Here is a 6000-nt window from a genome sequence, read left to right on the forward strand (position 1 = left end):
CATTGTCACTACAATATGTTCAACACTGCACCTAAACTCTGCAAATTTACCTTGTCAAACGATTGGTCCATACAGCTAGCTATGGTGCTTCATGCAACCTACAAGAGTGAATTGAGCTCAAACTTCAAACGGTTTCATTGGCTGCCATGAAACTGGTGCATCTTTATTCATTTTCATGTTCACAAATGTCATCAAGTATACTTGTTTAAATTATGAGTAAGATGCTTTGATGTATATTTAAACTGCATTGTGTGAAACATCTGTGGAGAATATGACCTGAATGGCTAGTGACAAGTATTTAAGTATGCTATGGTTTGTTAGTGTGTTCTTGTTCATCCAAGCATGTTCATACCACACCTAATTTTGATATAGGATATTTCCCGATAATACATATCACCAAAGGTTTACTGCACAATACAGTGTCCAACACTTTCTGGTAATTTGGTTTTCAAACCAACTCAGCCCTTATTGTTCTTTGTTTCATACAAAACCATGTTGAAATAATACATACAAGGTGTCTGAACATGTATACACATATTGTGACAACTTCCTACAACACTGCATTTTCCCCTACCACCTACTACCTCCTTCCCATTCCCTACCCCCTACTCTCCCAATCTATCCCATCTTCCCTGTCTTCTTTATCTCCCACACCTCCACTATTACCAACCCTCTACCCACCTTCACCCCGGTCATCTTATACTCGACCAATTTGCCAGGGCTGTTCAAAGCTCCCTACAGTATAACAACCTTGGCCATTAATTCTTTTGAGTGCGTGAAGCAATCTCTGTTGTCATATACGCAAAAGACACACTTGTGTACCTGGGAAACACAGGAAAGGCAGGAGGGTGTGGTTGATGACAAATGATCATAATAATGAATAACTTTACATTTTGTCATTATATGTTATCATCTACATATGATAATCAGCTGTGAAACAGCAGTGGGTTATCACAAAAGACATAATAGGGTGGTATTACGTAAAGGCTCGAAAAGTAAAGCTGATGTGTTGATATATTCAATATGGTGCATGTAACATTCCAGAGATAAAACCATCTTAACTCATCACAAACACCACCACAGTAATCACCATATTGTGATATGTTTAGCAACAGTTTTAGAAAACCATTTTAGATATTATTACATTTATCATATACTGTCTTACTTACACATGTTTCAGTTAGCACAACATTTTTAATACTATGATGATAATAGTAATACAAAAATGGCAATACACAACTTAATTAAATCAAGAATTTCATTCCATCAGTAATAATATACATGCTTATGATCCCTTTCATTCCAATATCAAAGTGTATGTTACTCTTTTATGTTCACATCAAAATAAATTTGTAGTGGCAAGCTGAAACCCAGACAGTCAATCTATCGATGGGCCTCCCAAACAGTCTGTGTGTTGTAACATAACTGTCACAGTGAACTGCCATCCATGTTCATGTTGGTGACCTAAAAACAGTCTGACTGTACACTTGGTATACCAGGTGTACCAAATAGTTAAGGAAGGAGATGATGTAGAAGAAACTGATGGATGATAAGACAGTGACATTGAAGACATAGAGAGCAGAGTGACTGAATTAAGCTAATAGAACTGTAGGGAAAAAGTAAAGGAGACAAACTAAAACGACACGAGTGAAAAAAGTTTAAGTGAGAACACACAGTGAACAACATGAACAAATTCAAGAGAACTGGGAAGGAAATGTAAATAGGTCATAAAAACATTATAATCACTGATGAAACAGACAAATGTCTGAGAAATAAAACCATAGGAATGAAATCATACAAGAAAAAAGAAAAAAAATTGGAGACACACAAATGTGATGAAATACAGTATTATATGTAAATAATACTTTAGAGGCAGATACAGGCACTTTGATGAATACAAGAGTAATCACCTAAAATGTGTATATGAGCATTGCGTCTGAATATTTTTTGTTGGCAAAGGACATTAAGATTAGGAAGAACTTTATTATGCTCACCCTTTGATTTGCTACATGTATGACTATTATCACAACTGCAAAAGGAGAGGAAATGTTAATGCATCCTGAAATCCTTGACTAAAAAGACATGTTTCTTTTATATGAATTACCAAGAGTGTAAGAAAAATGAAAAATGTAATAGTCAAACATTATTAACAGTGGGGTATGTGGAAAATACAAAAACCAAAGTTGGCAACAATGGAAATGCAGGAGAAAATATGAGGATACGCAGAAACTTGATAACAGATTTGAACAGAGATGGAGACAGTATATTGAAAAACCAGTACCCAATAAAGATATACCGATTGGAATGAACATGGCTTGAGAAACAGGTGGACAGAAAAAAGGGGATAAATGGAGATTCATCACACAAAAGAAACAATGAACTGTACTGTTAGTGTATGGATATAGAAAATGCACATCAGTTTCAAATGGGAAGCCAAAATGGAAAAACATGAAGTGGTATTGGCAAGAAAATGAAACAGGACTAATCAAAGGAGATAAAGAGGGAATGAGAAACAGAACAATAAATAGCCAGTTACAAAAACACCAGACCACTGGAATTCTCTTTATTAGAGACAAAAATGAGGAAAGTCCTGAAAAATTGGAGTAGAACAGCATTGAAAACAAACATGATTGAGACAAAGAAGGAACCATAGAAAATCAGGAATATACAAGCTTTGAATGAAAACACTCCAAAAACCAGTAGAGGACTAGCAATGGAATTTATTCTGTTAGCCAATATGGTATAGTCAACTGAATGCCCTAATCAAGGCCATTTCTCCCACACTTTAAAGAATGCTTTCCACATATTCCCTGCATATTGTAGAAGGTGATTAAAAGGGGTAGGAATGGGGGGCTGGAGATCCTCCCCTCCTGTTTTACTTTTCCAAAAGAGGGAACAGAATAGGGGCCCAAGTGAGGATTTTTCCCTCTAAGGCTCAGTCATCTGTTCTTGGCACTACCTTGCAAACATGAGAAATGGCGAATACATACGAGGGGAAATATTACATATATATATAATCATATTTCTTTTCTTTCTTAATGCATGATTGCTTTCCCCATCAGCAAGGTAGTGCCAGAAACAGATGAAGGAAGGCTGCATTGGCTCACATCCATTCCCTAGCTGTCATGGGTAATGCATGCACCATAACCACACCTCCCTATCCAAAACCAGGCCCTACAGACATTTTCATGATTTATCCCTAGCCACTTCACATGCACATTGTTCTGGTTCATCCTATCCCATGCATAACTTTCACCCTCATGCATGTACAGGCTCTTATCACTCAAAATCTTTATCATTCCATCCTTTCATCTCCAGTTTGGTCTCCCCTTTCTCCTTGTTCCCTTCACTTCTGACACATATATCATCTGTCAACCTCTCCTCACAAATTCCCTCCATGTGCGAACTTTCTTTTTAGGATTTTCTGAAACAAACTATTACTGATGGTTTACACAAAAGCAAAAGTGGTAATGCAAAATATAGCCAAATTAAGGTGAGGGGTGGGAAGAGCATGTGTCCACACCATGTGGGACGAGTTAGTATACTTGCTGTCTTATACACTGCAAATGCTGGCTGGCTTAAGTACCACAATATTTGCAAAGTTTCTTTGTTCCTTTTTTCTTGGTATATTTGTTCTCAACTTTTGCATACCTTGCAGATGCTGGCTGACTGGAGTGTCGTCTACATCTTTGCCCCTGCACATCTCAAAGCTCTTTTCCTCTTTGTCATGTGCTTTAAATCATTCTCCCTCTTTGTTACCATTCCCTCCCTCAATATTTGAAGCTACAGGTACCTATGTTCCTAATCATTCACATCAGTTTTACATAAGCTCTCACAAAGCCCTTAATCGCTGTTTCTCGCATCAGCAAGATAGCGCCAGGAAACAGATGAATGGCTTATCCACTCATATTATTATTATACTTTGTCGCTGTCTCCCACGTTAGCGAGGTAGCGCTAGGAAACAGACAGAAGAATGGCCAAACCCACCCACATACACATGTATATACATACACGTCCACACACGCACATATACATACCTATACATCTCAACGTATACATATATATACACACAGACATATGCATATATACACGTACATAATTCATACTGTCTGCCCTTATTCATTCCTATCGCCACCCTGCCACACGAAATAACAACCCTCTCCATCCGCATGTGTGCGAGGTAGCGTTAGGAAAAGACAACAAAGGCCACATTCATTCACACTCAGTCTCTAGCTGTCATGTATAATGCACCGAAACCACAGCTCCCTTTCCACATCCAGGCCCCACAGAACTTTCCATGGTTTACCCCAGATGCTTCACATGCCCTGGTTTAATCCATTGACAGCACGTCGACCCCGGTATACCACATGATTCCAATTCACTCTATTTCTTGCATGCCTTTCACCCTCCTGCATGTTCAAGCCCCGATCACTCAAAATCTTTTTCACTCCATCTTTCCACCTCCAATTTGGTCTCCCAATTCTCCTCGTTCCCTCCACTTCTGACACATATATCCTCTTTGTCAATCTTTCCTCGCTCATTCTCTCCATGTGACCAAACCATTCCAAAACACCCTCTTCTGCTCTCTCAACCACACTTCTCTCTTACCCTTTCATTACTTACTCGATCAAACTACCTCACACCACATATTCTCCTCAAACATCTCATTTCCAGCACATCCATCCTCCTCTGCAAAAATCTATCTATAGCCCACTCATATACACACATATATACATAAACGCCCATACATGCACATATACATACATATGCATATCAAAGTATCCATACACAGACATATACATATATACACATGTACTTATTCATGCTTGCCTTCATCCATTCCTGTCGCTACCCTGCCACACAGGAAATATGCATGAATGCAACCTCACTCTCTCTCTTTCTCTCTAGGCAGTACCATGTACCCATTTCATCAACCAACCTCAAGGGAAGGCTGAACTACTAGGTAAACTGTGAATTGGCTACCACAACCAGAACTTGAACCTATGTAGGGTTTCATCCCAGGTAGCCCATACATGTACAATCAGTGATGGGGGTTACCTCTTATAGGCATTGGTTCTGTATGGCAGTGCAAGTGGTCTCAGATTAATCCTCTAGAGTTATTCTAATAACAGTTATGAAGCTTACTAGCTCAAAATTGTTTTAATCAAGAGTAAAATTTAAATTCAACCAGCTTTGAAACTGTTGCTTTTTGGTTACAGAGTATCTTTTTTTTTTATCCAGCAAAATTTAGCTATATTTGTTCACTTCCCCAATAGGAACCACTCTTTTCTTAGTAATTGTGGGAGAGGTATGTGGCTTGTGGAACATATGATATAGGCATGAAAATGGGTAAAGAAGTGGGATGATATTCATTTGTTAGGGAGAGAAAAGATATGTACGGGCATCACTTGCAGAGAAGAAGAGATGGGAGATGTAGAAGAGAAAGTGGCAGGAAAAAAAAAAAAAAAAAAAGAAGGGGGCAAGAGTAGAAAATGAGGGCCTGTGAGAGTTGGGTGATAAAAGTATCCACAAACTTTAAGGGAAATAAGAAAATGTTCTGGAAGTTGAAAGGTGTGATGAGAACAAGAGAAAAAAAATGTGAGCATTAGTGAGAAGAGCAGATGGGAAGTGGTAACAAGAAAAGAAGAGATGAGTAAGAGATGGAATGAGTGTATCAAAGAACTGTTGAATATGTTAAATGATGGGTCTAACACAGACCTTTTAATGGTTCAGCCCACTGAGAGCATGTCATCCCTGTAAACCACATCATGCCATCCCATGCATGTCTCGCATCCTACTGTATGTTCAGGCCCCAGGCCTACACATCATCTATCATTCCATACTACCACCTCCTACTTGATTTTCCCCTTTTCCTTGTACCATCCACTTCTGACATGTATATCCTCTTAGTCATCCTTTCGTCACTCAGCCTCTTCATGCATCTAAACCATTTCAACACACCCTCTTAAGTTCTTTCATGCATGATCCTTTTATTGCCAT

The sequence above is a fragment of the Panulirus ornatus genome, chromosome 6, assembly GCF_036320965.1.
Source record: "Panulirus ornatus isolate Po-2019 chromosome 6, ASM3632096v1, whole genome shotgun sequence".
In the NCBI taxonomy this organism is placed as follows: domain Eukaryota; kingdom Metazoa; phylum Arthropoda; class Malacostraca; order Decapoda; family Palinuridae; genus Panulirus; species Panulirus ornatus.